Genomic DNA, 23,816 nt, shown 5'->3' with positions numbered 1-23,816 from the left:
GGGGGGGGGGGGGGGGGGTGGATGGGTGCAATAAGGACGGGGATGCTGCTCCTGAGGGTGAACCGGGGGTGAGAAGGAGCGAAAGGGTCCACGGTAACTGTTACTGCGGAAGGTGAGGAGACCTAGTTAATTACTAAAGCGTTTTAATCGTCGGCAAAGTTCCAGCGGCACGCTGCTGGCTCTACTGCTACCCGTTAACCTGCCCCTTGCAACCCCTTCGCCGTATCCAGCTATCCTCCTATCGCTGAGGCTGCTGCTGTTAGGGATGCTGCGACTAGGGGTTGTTTCCTGCTGAATCTACACTGGCTGTGTAAATTAGATACACGACAGTCTCCGGTGCTTGTTAGACCCAGGAGCGTATCAATAAGACGGGCACGTTGGATTTGGTGAATAAATATTCAAAATGTATTATTATCATTATATATATATATATATATATAGATATAGAAAGTAGCAGAGTGAAGATATATACATATATTTAAAAAAAATTAAAATCGATAAACAGGTATCGATTGGATTTTCGATCTTTGGGGATAGACAAAATTTTGCTGGGCACTGTCCTTGAATTTTTCATAGCATTAATATTTAAGGGGTTCATTAAAGTATTTATGGGTGATAATGTGGTGGGGGTAATTTTGCGATAAGGTCAAAATCAGAATTTTGAATATATAGAGTGCACTCGTTGACAGGGTTGTCAAGAGTGGTCGGGGGTTAAAACGTTGAGCGAACGTGAAACGTGGAAACGAGAGGCGCGACTAATTAAGTACGACGTAAGTTAATTAAGCTGTTATGGAGAGGTTGAAGATACACGGGAGAACGCTAAACTGTGCAAACACCGAGCTAATTAGCAGGAGACTTTATCGCCTAGCTGCAACATTATTCCTTAAGACGGGAGCGTCTGTCTAAGAAGAAGAGTAAAGGGGGAATGAAAACTTTGCAGAAGTCTCACAAAAAAAAAACTAGTACCAATTAAACAAAAATAATTGAGATAAAAATCACATAAAAAAAAAAGAAGTATCGATCATCCCTTTAAAAAAAACCTGTGAGCATATTATTAAAAAAAAAAATTTTTTTCAAAAATTTCACGGATACGTTTTCTCTCTATATCTCTATGTACATAGTAGTTACGTAGAGTCTCAGGCACGTGATTTTTTTTTAAGTCACCAAGAATTCTCCTCCCTCGTTTTGCAAGTCAAATGGTAACCATAAATAGGGAGGTTGGTAAATGTAGAAACGTAGGCAGGGATACGCGGGGTAAGAATGAGAGAAGTGTAATATACATACGTATAGCGACGAAATGAGAGTGAGAGAGAGGCACATAAGAAAGAAAGGCAGTAAGAAAAGGGACAGAGCACAGGAGGCAGGCAGGCTGGAGTTACCGATGGTTATGGTAGCACATGGTGGTGGTCGCGGATGCCGGCGGAGGTGGTGGCGAAGGAGAAGGCGTCGGAATCGCCAGTAAAGAAACGATGCAAAGATGGCTGCCCAGGCGTCGGGGGCCCACCCGAGGGTCTCTGGCGTCTTTTGTTTCGTCCTTTCGAATGCGAAGCACGGCAGGGCGGTTAGTTCTGATTAGCGCCAGGGCGAATGACGTACCACTGCCAGGATCACGTGGCCGGAATATACAAGCAGCGCCGTCTCGAGCAGCGACGTCCCGGACGCCAGCGTCAGCCGCTCTTACCTATGTACGGCGCCCTAAAGTGTAGCGGGGGTCGGCGGGGTAGACGCTTGATAAGAATTTATTTAGGTATCCTCCTCCGGGAGGCGGAATACCGAAAAGGAGGAGATACGACAAAAAGACCACGTGGGGATGACGTCTCGTGGGCCCTTAAAAAAAATTTTTTTTAATTTGGAAATTTTACAAAAATTTTATCTACAAAAATTTTTATCCTAACCCCTCTTGAATCATTGCCGAGAGAAACCAAGATGGCTGACCTCTTGGTTGAACTTTGTATCGAATCTGCATTATCGGTTTCATAGATCGATCGTAGTATGCACGTTACGAGTCTACTGTACCTATAGTCCGTTCGACGTTACACCGGTATACTGTATTCGAATCTTTTATTATGATGTACACAGTCTGTCTGTATAGTCGATTTCGTATCTATCTAACGTCTAAACGTCATTTCTCGAGACTTCCTTCTCCTTTACGCACGAACACGTCGTGCAGAATAACGTAGTCTCTCGTTGATTTATGGGTTAATAGTTAACCGCTCGTAAATAATGCTAATCACACTCTTATTATACGTTCTGCCATAGCATCCTCTTTCCATGTAACCACAACAAGACCGGAGAATGTTTAGTCCACTGGCACGACTTTACTCTCCGTCTCTCTCTGTTTCACGTTAAATCGTATATATGACCCGTCTCTCTCGGCTAACTTCACATCGGCCATTCGTATCACGATCTATCGAAGATCGAGATGATCTATTCGTGTCTGGTCGATCCTACCGATTTACGATCGAGCCTGTTAATACCCAAACCTTATCAGAAGCAAAACCCGTATCGATAGACACGCGACTTTGAATTCGTATTTTTCAACGAACCGGAAACCGAGCTGCCGGATGTTTCGCACGATTTCGGCATAAAGATCGAATAAAAAGTTTATCCAGTGAAGTAGCACGCGTTACGGTGCCCGAGCCAATGGGCGAGCGCGGATGAAACAGCCAATACATTTTATTCGCGGTGGGGCCAGGGGGAGGGAGAGAGAAAAAAGATGGATTAAGATAGTGGGAGTGACGGAGAACGAAAGAGAGAAATGTTTTCAGACCTGCTGACTACTGAATTTCCTTTCGGATTTCTCTCATAGGGAATTACGTGTATATCCTTTGGACAGTGCTGTAGCACGAGGGGCCTCTAAGGGGTGTAAGGTGAAAATAGACAGACTGAATATATCTGTCCATAGGTTTTTTTTTTTTTTTCTAACATGACTGTACTGTAACAATTTCATTCCTCTGGTACTAGTTTGATTTTTGACTTTATCGACAAAATCGTACAGTATCCACTTACTGTATAGTCTGTGTTAATAGGGATGTTGGAATTTGAAAAAAAAAAATAGTCAATCGGTTATCGACACCCTCTGCTCGTAGGGCAGGGCACGTGAGTATATATATATATACATAAAGTAAAGATATTGATATAAACGGGGGGCAGGTCCAGGGTGGAGCGTGCTTTGTAATCAGGGCCCTATTACCATCGAAGGTGGTCAATCTTCGAAGGGTCCCATAGTGTGCCCAGTTTAAAGTGTTCTTTAACGCCATAGCCATATAACCCTCGTGCACTCTTATGGGACTTATCGTCTTTTTTCCACCGTACAGCAATCCTCACTGGGGACCCCCGTGCTAAAGATTGAAATGTAAAATTTAAATTTTCAAAAAAATAATTCGGGCCCATATGTCAATTATAAAAAATTATTTCGTAAAAAATAAATAAGTCCCATACATTTCCCATGACCGTGAAGCTCTTGCACGTGTATAAGGATTGCAAAGAGTCGAGCTAAGAAATTGGAGGTTATGGATACTGGTTACGCCATTGGCCGATGATGAAGTTATCCAGCGATAATGGCTCCATTACGAGCTGGGGCCCCATTCGAGAAGGGGCCCGGCATACGGTCGTGTCCCGTAAGGACTTCGTTGGATTTCATGGGGCACAGGTATATATACCGTATACAGGTACTGTGTATAGGGTTAACGGAGGGGGAGCGAAAAAGGGGGGAATAGAGCCAGGACCAAGAAGATGAAGATGGAACATGGTGGAATTGAAGGGAACGTCGTCTGGCACCATATACTTATGGCGGCGATTGTTTATGTTGGCTGATGGCCACTTATGCTGCACACACATCGCATTACGAAGCGACTTCGCCCCCTCTTAGACGTTACTTAGCCCGTGGCCGAGGATTGAGCCTCTTCATAGCTCGTATAGCTCCAACGGGTCTTATAGGCCGTAGGCCGTATACGGTAATGGCGAACACGTTACGGATAAAATGTATACTTACCTCAGCCGCCTGTTACCATACAGCCAGTTTATACTTCTCTATGTGCCTGATATTACGTCGGGGGAACCTAACCTAACATTTTTCATGCTCATCCGTTATTTTACAAATAAATTGGTAAAAAGTTATCGAGCTATATCGGGATCGTGGTTATTAATAATATTTTTTTTAAATTTTTATCTTTACTCCTCGCTCACTCGATTTGCCCCTTCTCTATTTATTTTTTATTATTTTTTTTTTCCGTCTTATTTACGTAAGTCCGATTCGCCTTATCGGAATTATTCGCGCAAATCAATTCCTTCGGTCTCTCCGGGCCGTTATTATTTTAAATGGTCTCATGCTTATAAATATACTCTCTTGATCGAACAGCGCTGAAGGGGAGGGGCGGGAGGGGTAAAGAGGGGGAAGCGTATGACTAGCACGCGATTTCTCACCGTTTTGCTCTCGCTGCTGTACGAGATACGTGGATTCAATAGTTATTCATTAAACTGGAATTGAGTCGGGCAGGATGCAAGGGTCAATTCTTGGCTAACCCCGCAGTTACATTAAAAGGTCTTATCTGTGCGCGAGATGCGCCCCCTTTTACTTGTCTAAGCGTCGGGACGAATTGTTAAAAAAAAAATTGTAACTATCTAAGGTTGAATGATAAAATTCCAAACAAATTTTTTTATTAAAAATAATAAAGTCAAAAATCACATTATATTCGGCCGAATCATACCTTAATGAATTTCTTCTACCGACTGTACGTATCCAGGCTGCGAATCTCCATGAGAAAGTGACGAGCGACAAGAATTCCCAAATAGTTGTGTCGATTCGTTGAGCGCGTCGAATTTGGGGCCACATACAAAATTACTCACGGCTCGTTAGAACGTCATGGGAACCCATAAGCGTATACGGTGTATGCCGTACTAATTTAAATGACCGTGAAAATTGTTTTTCTCTAAAGGATCGAATTCGTCGTGGTTTATTATAAAGTTATTTGCTTATGCACACAAGTAATGTATTACCATGGGGCCCCATAAAAAAATAAACCCCACGTATATAACGAGAGATATAGATTTTCGCACGGGTATGCATACCTATATGTCCATCCTCTGTGCTGTTTACTTTTATCTTATGTTTATCTATAGTCTATGGGGGTATTAGATACACACCTAAGCCATCGCTCTATGGGATTTTCAAACACGAACCCGATCTCTATCCCGACTCCCTTGTAACTTACCGCGTGTTACTTCACCATAGGAAAAGAGCAACAAATCCAGTACGTTTATCGAGCATCGCCTCGTGTAATCCTATAGGTGCTTAGCGTGAAATCCCATAATCGATAGTTTGCTCAAGCGGACGCCACGTGGCGCCACGTGCTACTTCCCCATTAGAGGTACCAGGGACCGGTGGCAGAAGCCATGGGGCCACCTTAAAATATACACACAAACACCATACGCCCCGAGACCGTATCTCTATGTTAATATGGGAATGCAAAGCCACCGCAAGCCCATGGGGGAATTCGACACGGTGCCCTGGGCCGGTATAGGCTACAATTTCTAATATTACGTAACAACCCTACGAACGCGCGTTGTAAGGGATGAAATTAGTAGGGACGATTAAAAAAAAAATATTTGAAAAAAATTTTTACACATAATCCACCCTCGAGAAAGTTTCTTTATGGGTTTTACCATTCGAGACACTTGGTCGTGCCTTTTTTGTGAAAATTTTTTTTTTTCCTTTTTATTCCTCAATCCTCATGTCTTAAGTCGAGAAATTAACAAACGCGGGGGTCGACCTCACTTCCTTTGATAGCGGCGTCTTAGAGTCTCTCGACGCAGCTGCCTCTGGTGTTGTTATTCTCTACTAACTCGTAGACTCTGTTATTCACTGTCCTCCTCTCTTCTTATCTTTCTTTTTCTTATTCACCTAGCTGTAATCTACCCTCTTAGCCTCCTTGTCCTACTATGGGATATTAATTATCCCGGCCGATAATGACTGAACGCGCAACGAATCGTTAATTGGTTGACAGATACGTAACTCGGTTATTCTCTTGGACCTATATCTCCTTTTCACTGTTAACTTCCTCTCTGATATTTTACGTAAATATATATATATATGTTTCAGAGTTCACAACTGCCACCAGCTGAACGGCGAACAGGAAATCGTATTTCGTCATCCGGTCAATGGCTTTATTATTAATGGTATAAAGATGAGTGTAACTTTGTAATAATAATAAATGTATATTATACCAGAGTGCATGATTTCACAGATTTTTATACACTCCGATCTGAGTATTAACAGTAAGCCGAGAAAAGATCGTGAGGTTTCGTTCACTTCCGTGGAAATGTTGAAGGAGCGCGAGGGAGACGGTTCGAAGAGTGAGAAAGAGAGAGAGGCCAATAGACGGCTGTAAACTTAAACGAAGGACAATGGCTCGTTGTTCGTACGTGCGTGGTGCGCGCTCGTCTATTTACGACATGCCGAGTATAGCCGATGCGGTTTTAATTGCTTCGACGATTTGACGAATGGAGTAGTGAGCGTGGTAGTCGAGGAGCGTACTTTATGTAGGTTTAGCGAGCCGCAAAGGGAATGCGCGAATAAGTAAGTAGGAAAGAAAGAAAGATACAAATAATCGCGGGAATGCACTGGCTGTGAGAAAAGGAGAGAATCAAGATGGCGGCGAACGGCTGAGAATTACGAAGACGCTTTACGGTATGTTGGCGAGGTTAATTTTAGATTTTTTTAAAACAGAATTCAAATTCGTAATGGAGACTCTCTTTATTATATTTATTAGAACTCCTCGCCGGATTACATCTGACCCAACGTCTTTCGGGTATTCCCGTGGGTGCTGTGAACTTCGGGATTCCTCGGGCTCTTGGCCCGTGTAGCGCGCGCGCTCTAGCGGAACGCTCTGGTACTTTCCTCACGAGTAACCGAACCGGAATAACGTCCAGGTCAATTTATGGCTCAGCTTGGACGGAGCCCAAACTTTCCTTGGGGTTTTGCGGCCTGCGAGCCGCAGAGCCGTACGCTCCGTTCTGTCGCTCATCGCTGTATGGGGTCTGTTAGGTAAGAGAGACTGCATTAAAATATATATGGAGTATATAGTTTTTATCTCGATCAGCCACGTGTTTAGCTCCTTATTAATCTACTGCTACTATATGCTGGTTAATATAATAATACATGGTGACCACTGCGAATGTATATATATATATATATACAATGAATTTATCAAATGTTCCCAGAACAGTCCCCTGTGCCTTGTAAGGTTGGTACTTGTGGTGCCCTCTAATTACAAGGATGATATGCTGGACCAAGTGGACGGTACGTTTGTTCACAAAAACCTTACACCTCGACTATAGTACGTACCCGGTAACTTTGGTATCAAATAGATTTACACGTAATATAGCGATAGCGTGAAGATTTAACCTAGTGTAATTTTTAATAAAAAATTTTTCTGCGGTTGGTATTAAAGCGGGGTCATAGGTCACGTACGCACTTAACACATGCAGGCACTGCCCGTAAATATCATTAGTAAAGACTAAACTAAAAGGTAATTTAATTCAGGTAAATTCGGCCGCCAAGAGAGTTTATCCCCGGTACGGTGATGCGCGCACCCGTATATACAGCAGCCAAGGATAGAGGAGGGTGGAAAGGTTAGGTGGGTGGTAAAGGGGGGTGGATTCGCTGGCAGTGATTTAAAATGACAAGCGCTCTGGGCCAGTGGGGGTTGTCCCAGGGGTGCAGTGCTTCACGGTTGGCTGACTCTGGTTCGCCGTTTCCATGGTTCGCGATTAAAAAACTTCCGCCCCGAGCGCTGCAGAATCTCGCGAATTTATTAACCCCTAGCACCGCAGCATCCACAGTACCAGCCCGGATTCATCTCGGGCTATTACCGTAGAAGATCAGCTCTCGCAGTTTGCATTTTCGTGAAAAACCACGGGCCTGGCTAACCTAACCTAAATCAGCCCTATTGCCACCTTGGCACCCAACCAATGGACCAACCCTTATCATCTCCCGTGATCCGTCGAATCAATCTTGAAAATTACCAGAGATGCTGTAGGACACGGAGAAAAATACCCTTCGAGCCTTGGCTCTATTTTTATCTTATTATTTGAGATATTATTTTTACACCGTTCTCCAGTTCGTGGTTCGCTTTAAGATGTCCCAATATTTGCAGCATCCCGTAGTCATGGACCTCCGATAACTTGACACGTGCCTCGGGGATACCGAAAACGGTAACTGGAACGCGTCAGCGCTCCTTTTCTTATAGTTTGGATCGTCGATGCCGTTTAGAGGGATGATGGATGCTTCGCACGCGACCGACACGCCTACAGCAACCCTTAGGCCCAAATACGCGGATATAATGGATATACGGATATACGGGACGGAGTGGGATATCGTTCCGACACCTTCGAGAGTCGGTATTTGGACAATCCATTTCTCATTCTCTTTATTATTTTACATATATATAGTAAACAGTCTGGCCGCACGCCCCCATCTCGGCCCTGAATATTGGCAGCTCCCGACGGCTGGACCGATATCAAACAATTCATATATCTCCTGCCCGACGTTCCGTAATAATAGGGAAATGAATTTTCAGCCAAGATTTTCATCTCCCGGCTGCTAATCGAGCCTGGATGCTAAGTGGATGACATTAGGAGTCATCGGTCATTTTAGCCTTCTCCTTATCGCTGGAGTTATGCATCACGTTGGGGGTGTAAAATAGTAAATAATAAAAGTTTAGTAAAATTTTTGAAAAATTTAATTCCCATTTTTATACTTTTGCATTTCACGTATTTTCAGCCCCAAACGATTCGGTATACGAGTTTACGTCTTTTTGGTCCATGGCCACTGGATGCTGGAAATCTCTATCATCAATCACCGGTGATTGAAAGACATTGAATGAGATTTAAGAGAAAAAGTCTCGGTTGGGTTTCAGGGGGAGGAAAATCATAGGACCGGGTGCGAAGGGGGGGTCGATCCGATTTGACGTAATTCCTCAATGTCCACCCACTGTTGCCAACCTCTTTTTTTTCTTACGTCAAAAATCCAAAATTCTACCGAGAAGAACCTCACTGGCTACTCAGCCTCTCTTTCTATCTAAGGGCGCCTTGAGCATGTTGTACGGCCCTGAAGTCAAGGGCTGTTTCTATGCCCCAGGGGATGAAAGGCATTTGGTGACTACGCAGGGATCGCGGATGAATTCTGTGATTTCCTGATGCACGTAGGGCTGGTGGGTAGGTAGAACCGATTTGAACCCCCTTTTCAAAATCAAGGGTGTCAACCCACAGGATCCCCGACAAGAATTATATTAGGATTACAAGCATTATCGCCTGCGAATAAACTTAACTTTTATGGCGCACGAATTGAGGGGATTTTACACGAGGGATGCCAGCATAGTGAGGACGGCCATTATGACGTCATTACACCGCAACAGTACTCGAGTCAACAAGGGATGCACGTAACGCTATTTCACTCGGTCATTCGAATCATCCCCCTATCCCCCCCTTGATTTTTTCTAAAATCCAATTAAATAATTTTTTTGAACAAATTTCTTCGTCGCGTAACACGTAGCGAAAGTTCGCCAGGATCAAAGGGGAATATTATTTTGCTCGGGGCACCCAGTGAAAATAACCGGGATGGACGCCACTGGTGTGTCTGTCGGCGGGCTGACAGCCAAATAAAGGACAAATAAATTAAGTTAATATGCTCCTCACTCACAAACCAGCGAACACAATCTCCCTGCCGGCTCTACGTATTAACGGTCTTGAGATTCTCTTGGCTCTCTTGGATCGGCGTCTTCCATTGTGCGATGGAATTTGTAATTTAGATTGATACGTTATATGACCAGGCCCGTAGCGAGTATCCCCGCACCCCGTCCCTATCCGTATATTCGCTCCTTATTCATTGGCTTCCAAATAGCGATAGGTATCGGCGCTCTCTTGGATTTTCGAGAATTTCTCTGCAGATGCGATTAGAGATGTCATAAGTGGCGGAAGATTGAGCAATGTACAGTCGGGGATCAAAGTATACGTGCGACTAGGATACTAGCGGTATCTACTAATTTCAATTCGATAAATTTTCACAGACTGTACAATCGGTAAAGAAAGTAAGGAGATGTATGTAAAAATTTTAGAAAATTAATTTTAATTTTTTTTTTTTTTACCACCAATTTCATTTATCTGGCTATTTGACATCTGGAAAATAGAGACATACATGTCTGTCTCGTGGACAGCCTATTCGAACCAAAATCTAAAGAAAATTACTTTGATCGTAATAATATATTAGATACGCTCTCTCATGAGTGGCGAAGGTATCGAATGGTGCTCGAGTTCGTTCCAATGAATAAACCCGAAAAGTTTCTTGGCAAAAGTCGAGAATAAAGTGAATGAATGAAGAACGGAAGAAAAAAGTTTATTAGTCTTGATGGGAAAGAAATATTGAAAAAAAATTTACATCTACATACACGGTGTATAGGTTGAAAAATTTTCTATCGAGATTCTACAAACCTTAATTGATCCCGCGTACAGTACAAATACGGCAAAAGTGAATGAGAGGCGTGAAATAGAAAGAAGAAATTAGATCACAAGATCTTCGTGTCATCGAACTCGCTCTCGATTCGCAGCGATAACGGTCGGATAAATGGAGATCGAGTCTCGTTAAGTTCGTCCCGCTACTCGGAATCGCCTTGTGAATTGAATCGACTCCATTTCCAATGCTCTAGGCATGTATGGATGCTGCGTATAGGCGCGAGGGTCCAGCGATAAAAATATAGAGAAGATGCTGCGAAAATTTTTGTGCTAAACACACGTAAGTCATATGGGAGTTACCTGGACTGCTGGCAAATAATGAACTTCCTGTCAGGTTGACCTAACCTCAACTGATATTAAAATAAATTAAATTCTCATTGAATTTTATCAATATCAAGTAAAACGATTAAATCTTAAAAATTATTGACAAAATTTTTTCTAAAAAATTTCCCAATATCAATTATATGATTTAACCTTATTTCTAATACCAATTGTGTTACATAAGATTATATATACATATAATATATAATATATATATATATATACTCTTTGTAAAGATTCGTCAAGGCTATCGTATCGATCAGCACCTTGTATCTTTATTCTGCCCATTGATATCGTTCCACCAAGAAAGTTATAATCAGGCAAAGCAAACGCGTTAAATAAAGTAATTTAAAGGTAAAATTAATGGATTTCTTTAATTGACCGACTATTCGTCCAAATGAATTTCTCCGTCACTACGGTGATACAATTATACCGGGTGTTTCTTTCATCCATTTCTTCTTCTTTTTTTTCCATCGTTCTTTTCAACAGTCTATCAACCACGGGCCATAACCCCTGCCGATCTTTAGATCGACTCACGGTTAAGTGCTAACCGGTAACCAGTAAATAAATGGTCGGCACTGTGTGGGAGAGTAAGAACTTTCTTCGGAAAGTGAGAGGATGGGATGGTTGTTTAAAAAAAATCGGTTCACCCAGTACATACACACAGTACACCATACATATATACACGATGCAGCAGGACGCCAAAGAGATTTCAAGGCGGAAGCTTTTCAAATGAATTTCTCGACAATAGAAAATTCCTGAGCCGGTCACGCTGTGTTTGAGATCGAGAAACTAGCCGTGGACGTTACCGATCGTCAGCCAAGGGATTCCGTATCGACAAAGGGATCGGATAGATGAATAAATAAAACACGGGTTGATCGTTGGAAACGAGGGTAATTGTCGGCTTCTTGGAACGATCGAGCTTCTCGATTTTTTTTCTGATTACATTTTTTTCCCCCATTACGCAACCGCTCGAACGATCTTGCGATCGCGTTAGGCATCCACCGAGTGATAATCGGTGAGTGGAATTATTTTTGAAAAATTTTCATCATGGATCGCTAATTTTTTTTTTCGAGGGTTCGATGCCAGGGGAGAACTTTTTTTGATTTTTTTTTTTTTACGGGTATCTATTTATCGTTAGTCGCCAGAGTCCTTGGTTACGTGTGAAAAAGCTGCTTTGTGGTCTCTCGCGAAATTTATGATGATTAAACGGTCGAATGGCGGACGTGCGATGACTTCATTGACCCGAGCCGCACCTATTGTGGTTCTCCGACAAATTGGATTACGATTTTATGCCTCCTCATAACGGCTCTTTGCAGAGACGCCTTCGAGCGTCGCGACGCTTCCCCGTGTTTTGTATTTTTTTTGTTTCGTATACGTATATATATTTTTTTTATTTAATTTCACCACGCTGCTACTTCTTCTCGGTAGCCCAGTAGGTACCGGGATGCTGCGAGGATGCAGGGGTCCAGAGAAACCAGGAAAAATCGTGTATATGAGAAATAGGAGAACGTGAAAAATAAAGGATACGAGAACGAAATGAGAAACTCTAGATCTGGACTCCCCGTTGGTTCTATTGAAGACGATGTAATTTTTTTTTTACCCCTTTCACACAATTCCACGTAAGAAAGCCCGAGCTTGGTAATTTATTGAATTCTCATGCATCACGACACTTATTCAATCTCCCGCAGACCTTTATCCCATTATCCGTTTTATTTTTCATTTCATCTCCATCTACGTTCTTCGTATACGGATGACCGCTGGAGATTAGAATATCATAACCTTAATTTTTGAAATATAAAAATTCAATAGCTACGTTAAGGCAATTTTCACGTAGCGCCAATAGTTTCGCCAGTGCGAAAATTAGCCGTGGACCAAATCGGAGCGAGACTGACGATATAGAAATCTTTACGTTTCCCGTATCGGAGGGAGATCGAATTTCACCAGATTTATACGATCTCCCACAGACCCTTATCCAGCATCCGTTTTATTTTTCATTTCATCTCCATCTACGTTCTTCCTATACGGATGACCGCTGGAGATTAGAATATCATAACCTCAATTTTTGAAATATAAAAATTCAATAGCTACGTTAAGGCAATTTTCACGTAGCGCCAATAGTTTCGCCAGTGCGAAAATTAGCCGTGGACAAATCGGAGAGAGATGACGATATAAAAATCTTCACGTTTCCTGTATCGGAGGGAGATCGAATTTAGGGGTTCTTGGGAGGGGAGAGGTGAAACTCTAGTTAGCCACTACTATCAGTTACACTATTATCTCCAGTGGCCACTACGGGAAAAGCCACGATTGTATCTGGCTTGGCCTCTTATCTACAGGGTGTTCGCAAAAAAGTATGAAAAATAATTTCGAGTGATTAGGGAAAGTCGAAATCAAAATTGACAACTGTAATATACGATTCAAATAATTTTTTAATTTATATACCGTGACTGGTTATTCAACCCCTGCACCCCCCTACCCTTGTAAAATTAATATAAAAATTGTTACGAATAATCATTATTATTATTTCGTAATTATGGTTACCGGGTGGACATTATTTTTTGCAAGGAAATTATAAGGGTTGAATGTAAAAACGAAGAGAGAGAGAGAATCCTGTATGGATTTACTTAGGACACCCGCTAGAGGTGCGCACCCATGGCCGAGAAGGGATGAAGGTAATTAATTGCCATGGCAACGCCAGCCAGAGGCATCGAACGCCAGCCCCGCATGCTTTAACTGAAATATGGCGTCTCGTACGAATTTTCGCGAATTCTCATCGTGCGAGTCCTGAGTGTCTCGCAAATTCGAGCCTTTCTCATATAGAGGGTGGTCGTTCAGGGTTGTCGATGAGATTTCGTGCTTGGCCTATCTAGAAGGAGCAGGTATTACAACCTAGGAGAATAAGTTATCCTGTGGTATATGGGAATATGTAACTAGCATATATGCCGTGTGTATATATATGGTGGTAACATTGATATCCAAATTTGGCGAAATAATTTTGAAAATGCCCATTATTTCTATTCAATATGAATCGTGAATGTCCACACGAGGTCCTTGGGACGTCCTCCTTGGGCCCTCGCAGGACGCGTTACGAATCGACCATAAAATTAATTATCCTCACTGATTAAGCCACGGGAAAGATGCGAGTCACGCTTTCGATCAACTCCTGGTGAAACGGGAACAAATACATTCCGTGGATTCCGAGGTCCTGAAGGATACAAAGATAAGGATATATATATATATAAAGGAGAGGCGCGAATGAAGCCAAGTGTCAGCATCCATGATAAAGACCAGAGATTCGATTTGTTCTACGATCGCGAGTATCCGTACGGATGTATATATATATATACTGGGCCGAATATATATATATATATATATATAAACAGTTGACTATCTTTTTCCCTTTTATCGTGCCCTCTCACTCTCTCCCATTATACAATCCCATCTCTTTCTTTAGCTTCCACGAAGCAGATACAGAATTCCAGGACTGACAGACAGACTAGAGAAGAATCTTCATTCGGTTTGGAATAAGAGCCTGAACGTTTGATTCTTTGAATTTTCCAAAAATCTCTTTGATCGCTTTTATTTTTTTTCTGTTATGGTTAGCATACAAAATGGCTGCTGTAGCGAAGGCCACATTGTCTATCTGGAAATAGACCAGGTTGGATGATCTTTTTTTTTCAAAAATACTTAAAAAATTTTCGTACGAGCCAAGTACGTCGAGAGATAAATATAAAAAAATAAAAGATTTTAAAAAATGAACTCCGGCGCATTTACGTTCTTCGACTAAACGCTCGGAGAGTCCTGGACTGCGGTACACGCGGTGCCTCGGCTACAGAGAAATAACAAGGATGCTCGCAATAATGAAGACCTCAAGGCGCCGCGCCTTGGCGATAATTACAGGGAGCCAACCTTACAACCTTCTAAAGGCTTAAATGTTAAATGTTATACGTCCCGGTACCAACTACGGTAGCTTTTATGCTCGGCAACTTGGGACTCCGGACGATGCAACTCGCTAAAACCGAGCTTAACGGTCAGGGCCGTAGAGGAGAATACCGAGGGGTACATGGGGGGCCCTAAAAAATGAATAAAAAAAAAAAGCGAAATTCAACGTTAAAGGGTAAGTAGAATTTTTTTTTTATAAATTACACAAAATATCAAGGGAGGAGGATAATTTATCAAGGTACGTAAGAAAAAACGAAGGATTTCAGGGTCTGTTACTTTAATCTTACGACACTGGAGCAATTGGCATGTAAAACGCAGCAAGTATATAAAAGTGCCGGTGCTGCAGTCAGATGAGCAGAAAGAACAAAGGGACGCCGGTATCGGCGCCGACGCTGCTTGGCTCGCGTCAAATTAAAATAAACGGCTGCAAGAAAATCGGAGCGCGTTCCCCGAGATTTTTCAAAATTTTATTGAGTTATTTCAACATTTTTTTTTTTTTTTTTTTTTTTTTTTCCCCACCTCAACCGACACCAACGTCCCTACAGGTGTTCACCGAGTCGATACACCTCGGTGTGGACGCCGCGGCGCTATTTCAGACCGTTGCAAAATCAAAGGCGTCGTTCTTTAGGAAGGCCAATTGCTAGTAATTTGCTACTGATGGAATAGTCCTTTACGCTCGACGTAACCTCGCGGCCGGCCTTAAGGCGCTTTTCAAGAAGCATAGGGAACATGTGGATATACATATATATATATAGCGCAACTAAAAAATTCGCTCCAACGAAAGGGTAACTTGGCCAATGGTAATTGTCCGTGCTTATTTCCACGGCTCTCAAACAACTGGCTAAACCCAATGAGAATCATCTTAATTTTATCTGATCTCGGAAGGAAATTATCTAAGATCACCAGGATCCTCCGACCTCAAAGATTGATCGTATAACGTCTCTACAATTATCATTGTTATTTCGTATCTTGTTAAGAAAAAAAAAAATGTTTTTTCGTTTTTTCATTAAAATTTATTTTCTTTAAATCTCCAGCACAGCTTCACTCCCGGCATCGCTAATATCAATTCGAGTATGTAATTCACTCTGGACCCGGCGTGAACTCGCGTCGAGATGAAGATAAAGTCGATTTTCGGTCGGTCGAGATGAAAGTACGGCTTCCCGGGGCGTCCGACACCTTGTTAGACGAGCCGGACCTTTGGACCCCCTCGAGGAAACAACCATTTGTTAGAATTTCTCCTTCTCTCCTCTTTCTCCTTCTCTTCTCCTTCCGCCATCTCTTCCTCTCTCTCTGACACACTCACTTCTCACGATCTCCTATACCTAACCACTGTACCCTCTCGGCCGTCTCTCTCTCTCTCTCTCACTTTACTTCATAGACCGAATGCTCAACCCATATATAGATATAGATACCAAGGGCCACAAGGGTCACAAGTGAAATTATTGACTAAATTTATGAACCATAATCGACTTTGTGCTGCAGCATGTGAGATTCGGTGTGAAGTTTGTGTAATTCGAAAAAAAAAAAATTATTACGTGATTACCAGGTGACAAAAAAAAATAATGAAGGTACCAACTATGTAAATGTTCAAGAATATAGTAACGGACAGGTGCCATGGGGTTTTTATATTTTTAAAAAATAACAAATTTGAATTTACCGCCTTAGCGGGGAAGTAGAGGGAAAATTAGCTTTGGGTATATATATATATATATTTTTTTTATGACCTCCATCAGGTTGCAGGGGGAAACCAGTGGCCGAATCTTACGCAGCACGTTTTGTACTTCCAGGACTCTACTTTGTGAGAGGGATCGAAAATTTATGGTGCACCGTAATGAAATGATCCCGCAGCAACAACAATGGCCGTGCGGCCGTCGGTCATCGCGAACAGACGTTACCACCTTCGACTTGGCTCTTCCCTTTTATTATTGTGGCAGGTACCGACGGCACCGTCCGTGCAGGACAATAAAACAGGCTATCTCGAATCTCGCGGGTCTATTGTTGCCGTCCGAAAGTTTCTTTGTTACCGGTTAATTCCGAGTCCATTAAGTTGTTATACCAAGCAGGAGCAACAAGATGGCCACCGTCGGCTTGTAAAGACGGGGAAACGGGGGAGCCCCGCCGAAACCAACTGGAACCCGGCTCTTAGCTACCCCATAGAAATTATGGCAAGCAAATTTAATACGGTCTTACCCTTTGGAGGCCGGTTAATTAGATGACGTTAAATGGAATTAACTGGCACCATGGTGTTTTATGGTGAAACCAGGTCTTATCATGGACTTTGGGGCTTGTAACGGTGAACTTTATAGAAATGTGGATTGTTGTGTGAATATAGGATTGTAAGTGGAATGACTTACCATGGGGGTTATGGGGTTTTGTATTTTCATGGGATACACGTCCTATGGGGTTTTCTTTGGGGTGATTTCTCATAAAATAATAATTACACCGTATAGAAATTCTATACCCGCGAATTCGACAAACCCCATAACACTTCTACTATGGCCTATGGGGTTTCCGTTGGCGAGGCACTCATGAATGAACATGTGGCACGGGACCTCTGCTTATGGGGTTTCCTGCGCCTGGTCTGTACACACCCCCGTGGACCGGGAAAACGTGGTAGCGTGAATCAGTACCCAAGGTGGCCGTAAATCTGTCCTGTCGCGCGTACACCCTTCGTCCCCCCCTCTCTCCGCCACCCCCATGAAAACCCCCATAGAGGCCTCATAACGCCGGCGGACAAGTGTTATGGTATGGCTTATAAGTGAATGCCACCCTCTAATCGGAAAATACGAGCTCGATTGTCGCGCTAGGGGTTCATGGTGTTCGCTCTTTATTTTTATTTTTTCTTCTCTTCTTTTTTTTTAACCGCGTTACCTAAAGCGTCCCCGTTATTTCTATGGTGGTGCCACTCTGCCTCGTTCCTCTGGACCCCCGTTCGTCTTTATGGTCGAATTTGTAACTTTAAATTGGCCGACTCTCCCTTCTCCACCTCCCCTCTCTCTTTTTTTACGCTACCCCCCTCGCTCTCCGAAACCCATGTCCGGGCACCGTGAAATTTCGTGGTTCTTTTTACTGCCACCTTTTTTTTTGTCGCTTCCACCTTGCGAACCTACCCCCATATCATTCCACCCCTCCCTGTACCCATGACTTTACGAAGCGTCTGACTGGTGTTGTATATATAATATATATATATATATATATCTTTGTAAAATTTAGGCTGAAACGAATCCGATGATTATTTAAAATTCAATGGGTATTCCAAGGGTTTCAGTGGGAAAATTTAAGGGTGGAATGAAAAAAATTAGGAACTGTCAATCGCCGTGAGAATTCGTGAAAAAGATGAAGTCTCAGGAGCAAAGGACGTTACGGGATTTCTCTGCATTGGCCTGGATGACTCTGACTGGAAAATTAGCAGTGATAACGCGATAGGGGGTCGGTTTTACTCTCCTACGGGAAGAACCAAAGACTTAGGGCTTAGCACCCTTGCAGCCAAGTACCGTGTAAGCTCGCCGGGGTGATTTGCTAAGCCCGCTAACAAATAGAACGATAGATGGCCGACGGTTCCAGCCCCTCGAATAGCTTCGGATTCCTAGCAGCCATTCAACCAGCCAACCAGCAAGCCCCAGTCGCTACTTTCCAGGCGACGAATTACATGGGGATCAACAGCCCAGGGCTTTTTGACTTTCGATTCGATACTGTCTGCCACTTACGGCCTTGTCTCCTAATACCCACGAAAACCAATAATTACGCCCTCGAAAAGGTCCGAGGGCTGATACAAAAAGATTTTTGAATCACACCCCAAAAAAAATATCACTAATTAACCCGACGTATGATTATCATTAAGCATCCTTAGATCCGTCAAGAAATCGAAATGAAGAATTGAGCGTCGTTGATTATGTGCAATGAAAAATGATTTTTTTTTATATACATATATACACTCATTAAAAACTGGTCCAGAGGTCACTTAAAAATCCATATTAATTAGTATCTCTTATCATCGTAAATATCAGATTTATCACAGAGCGGGGTATCGATCCGTTCGATTTATCAATGTATCGTTCGAAATGAAAAGACTTGTAGATAAAAATAAGTAAAAAAAAAAAGAATTCGACAAAAAATTTAAAAGGATGCCGTCATTCAAAATGGCGGTGTAGGGAAAGGGATAAATAGTGGCGCGAGCTTATCAAGTGTACGGATCCCTATAGAAAAGAAAGAAAAAAAAAAAGAAAAGAAGAAGTCATTTAACGAGAACAATAACTCAAACCAATTAGCTGTGACACGCCCGTTGTTGCTGGCAATTAGCAATGGAATTAATTAGTCTATTATCTCGCCGAGACGCTACGGCCGTATGGACCGCAAGGAAAGGAGTACGAGGTCGCGAGGGGTATAGGGGTAGTGAAACTCCTGATTAAAGTACCGAAACCGCTGGTGAACTCAACTTCTTTCGTCAGAACCTACTGATAAGGAAACTCAAGTCCCCTGATAATATTTCATTTTTATTGATAATTTTGACTTTATTTTACCGCCACGTAAATTGGCCCCGACTGTACGTTATCGGTAAGGATTTTGATGGCAAGTGAAAAAAAAATTTTTTTTTTCAAACAAAATTTTTTTTACGGATTTCGAAACGCTTTTACTGAAACGACAAGTAGGTTCGGGACGATACCGAATACGATCTGGGGAATAAACAGGCGCGACATTTCGGCCGGAAAATATAATTCCCGTAAAGCAGAAATTTGTCCAGGAGTCAGAAGCGTCGAGCGAAATCAACTTGTAGAAATCCCAACAGATTGGCCGTAGGGGCCGGGCGAGGCCGTAGAAGCGAAAAGCCGTACAGCCGTATACGTACTGGCAGTGTTACGGTATATCTATATACACGTGGTATGGGGTTTTGTCCCTATGTCCCCCTACTGTCTGTTTTCATGGTGGTTTCCTCATAAATAAAAATAACCATCGCGCCGCCGCCCCTCCTGGGAGATACATACGCAATATCGCGTTCACGTCTTCCCCGTGCTGCGGGAAATCAGAACAAATCGTTTCTCCCTCTTTTTACCTTTATAACATTTTTTTTACCATTACCATCCCCCGACACTCTTCTTTCTTGACTTTCTCTAACTTGATGCCCGAGACGGGTCTACGGGGTCGTAAGTATAGACGAATCGTACGAATCTTAAATTATAAAAATTTTCGAAAATTTGGAAAAAAAAATCTTTAATACAAATTACACCCGGGGATGCACGGTGCGGATTCACGCAGAATCACGGCACATGGCTGCATATGGTGTGGCCGATAACGGCAAGGGATGAAGGGATGCTGGGGCCGTTATGGGACCCATGGGACTTTGGCCGCAGGCTACGCAACGAATCGGCTTCATTCTCTCTCTCTATCCCGTTTCATTCTCTACCTCTATCCTGCTCGCTCCTATGGGATGCCGTACGTGAAGAGACTCTATATTGGTAGCAACGTGTATCTAAGCGAACCACCTCTCTCCCCACTATGGGTACGTAACATACAAGGGTAGCACGCGTCGCCCTGGCACTCTTCCGATTTACTCCAGGACTGAAAATAGACATCGTCCTACGAGGAGGATCCCCAAGCCGGATAAAACTCTCAGGGGAGATGGCTATTCGTGGCGGGATAAAATTCAGGGGTAGAAAACGCCGGTCAGCCACTATCCGGTGTATATATATATACGAAAGAACGGAATTTGCTAACCTCGCGAAAATATGTTTCGGATTGACTCCCGCACGTGGGGGGGATAGAATCGACGATCTTTCCACGGGGAATCGGAAACACAATTTTACTCGACTCTTAGAGCGACCCAGGTTAATCCTTCGTGCGGATGAATAATTAGGTGAAAAAAAAAGAGGTTTAGACTGAAAAAAATATACTGAAAATCGTGAGACCCTTCCATTAAGGGTTGAAAACACGTGACACCATAAGTTGACACGAGATACAATTTAAAAGGCTAATTCCCAGACGGGACGCCATGTTGGGGGATGAAATTAGGCTCGATACCTTTTTTTTGTTTTTTTTTTGTTTTTTACTACCGCCACCTATCTGACACGGCCCAACGTAATTCAACAAGGCCGGATTTCTCTTCCGGCCCGACCGGGCTAACGGGACTCGCAGCAGGCATCTGGTTCACCCTGGATCCAGGGTGCGTGTACCTAAGGGTAAGTATAGGTAGGCCCAGGCTATTCACCCTCTTCGCGTGTCAGAGGGTAACCCGGATCAAAAGTAAAGCAATTTCGTGGCTTGTTTAAAGCCGAATCAGGAACGATGACTGCCAGCAACCCCCGCGAGTCATTTCGTTAACGTAACGCGCCGTGAAATTACGATGATATGCGAATTAATGAACTACCTCTTCTTTCCCCTTGTACACCTTGAGGTTTGACCCTTGACTTTTTCAGGACTTTTTACATTTAGGTTAGAAATACGCGTAACAAGCATCTACGCCGATGCGACGAGAATAGTCCGCGAAAGTTTGATCTCGGATTTTGGATTTTTAGGTAAACTAGCAAAAATTCCTATTTTTGCGTAAAAAAATTTTTTTTTTTATTTTTAGCGATCATTGTACTTTTTCTTTTCCTTTATACGAAAAACAGCTTCACCCTCATTGACAACCATTCAGAATGCCCGTCGACAAATAGTCCTAAAGGAGCCACTCGACTTTCCTATTTCCTCTGTAAATGAGGCCTGTCACTCGCTTCGTGATTGTCAGGATGTGGAAGGACGACAATGGCACTCGACAGCATTGACGCTCAGGCACTTCCCTACTTCAGGATATAGTCGTCCACAATGTTCGCACCACTTAGGATCCATGTCCGCCGGAAGTCGAGGTTTAATGTGTTTGATCAAGATCGACCTGGGTCATCGAGAATCCTTCGTGGCATTTATTAGCAACAGTCAGACGTTAAGGAATTTACATGTCTACCTTCAGTACACGCGATGAAGATATGACAATATGTCCGAGTCCCCACAGAGACTGTCGAAAATTGTCCAAAAAAAAACTTCCAAACTTATCAGGAAATCCAGTAAATCCTCGAAATTTTTCGAGTTTCCTATACCAGCCGTGAGTGCGAGAGAGACGGACTTATATGTATTTACATGCGCGCGAGTGAGACAGAGATACAAATAATGAAAATCCTAAGTAACCCCCTTCTCGATCTAGCACCGTCGCGAATGTTCCTTGAACGTCTTTTCCATGTCTTTTCTACCTGTCCTTTTACTTTATACGTACACGATTACTCGAATGACTTCACAGGTCTTGAGCATGTCGTTCCTGGGTATTTGACATGTGCATTTTTGATATCCACCATTAGGCGGAATTTCATCGTATACGTATGACGTCATCAATGTTCATGGACGTGTTGAAAGGATATGTAAAATGCTTGGGCATCCGTAGGAAATGAGGAAAAACGCAGGTTACGGCTTCGTATTCCCTCTTTGGTATATATACGTATAAACTCCAACATGGCAGCACCTTTATCGCGCTCATGGGAAAACCGTGCGAGCCATAGATCAGCCGACGATATTTCCCGGCCAAGCGTGTCGGCCTCTCGCACCTACCTAAGGGACGACGTATGGCGCTCGCTCCCTCGCACTCGTGGGACCAGCTACATTCAATGTCCCAGCTCATATCTCAGTTGCGGAGGACACTTTAATGAAAAATCATACGGGGAATGCGCGTTCCGCTGGCTATAACGTGATATTTCAGTAGAATGAGATTTTAGACGGGAATAAATAAGCTGACAGAAGGGACCTTTCGGCCGCGCATGCGCATTGACATTTTTCTATCTCTTTCAGGTTAGGAACCAGACGCGATACTGGATCTTACGACGCGGCGCCTCGGATGAAGTAAACAATGCTTTTTTTGAAATTTTTTTTTCGAAAGGGGGTGTCTGCACTCGAAATTCACTTTTGAAGTCTATCACGGGAATCACAGACGCGGCTGGAAACTGATGCTGAAAGTTTACGAGCGCCGGCGACTCGCACGAACGGCCGCCGGGACGCTTTGACGCCGACGCCCTGAGCACTCTTGCACTTGGCGAATTTTATGGCCCGTGTATTTTCGCGTTTCAACCCTTCCCGAGTTGGGTTACATTTCGGGGGTTGTGATACTAACGGGTGGACGGTAAAAACAGAAAATCGTTTTATATTTTATCGCTGGGATAATCGTACGACTTGGATTTTTGGTATGGGCGGGTTATGGGATTTTGAAATTTTTTTTTAAATTAATAGTATGTATATGGAAGAGCTTGTTGATTGATATATATTTTTTGTATGCTGTTTGTGAAACACGTTCTTCCTCGTTAACATGCAAATATTTCGTTGCTGATGAAACGAATAAATATTGTGGGGAATATTTTGCTTGATTTTGACTCACCCTGACGTTTCATCTTGCGAAGTCTATTATTTCTCTCTCTCTCCCTCTCTCTCTCTCCCTCTCTCTCTCCCACTCGCATGCTTTATGGGATTTCGGGAGCTATCTTGCGGCAGGTCGGCTATGGGGAATATCTAAAGAATTAGCTTATCAAGGGCATCGGATAATCCTGATTCCCATTGGGATTTCAGCCGATGGCTTTAGGCTTTTTGGAGCCGCTAGGCGTGTGCACATGGATCAGGGAACATATTTCGTAATCTCTAGGAGATACGCCCTCCACTTTCTTCTCCATTCCCATCCCTTATGGTGGTACAACCCCATCAAGGGGATGCACGCGACATTACGAATTATTATCATCCAAATCCTCATGTATCTGAACGAGCAATCATTTCGCACGGGACTTACGGACTTTATGGGTTTTATGGTTGTTTATGGGGCTTTATTTGTTTTGGATAATTTATGAAAAAAAAAAATTTTAATAACAAAATTTTTCATTACCCCAATTTCATTACTATTTTTAAGCTACGACTTTGGCTCGTTGGAGGTAAACAAAATACGTATATCCCTAACGGTAACCATGACAACCTAGGCTCTGACTTAATTAACGAGATTTTAAAAATGTGATGGCAATTTCAATCTAACCCGACCAACTTCAGCTCAG

Source organism: Cephus cinctus, unplaced genomic scaffold, assembly GCF_000341935.2.
Source record: "Cephus cinctus unplaced genomic scaffold, Ccin1 Ccin1_scaffold0189, whole genome shotgun sequence".
NCBI classification, from domain to species: domain Eukaryota; kingdom Metazoa; phylum Arthropoda; class Insecta; order Hymenoptera; family Cephidae; genus Cephus; species Cephus cinctus.
The sequence above is the reverse complement of the archived record's forward strand: the minus strand, read 5'-3'. Positions refer to the sequence as shown.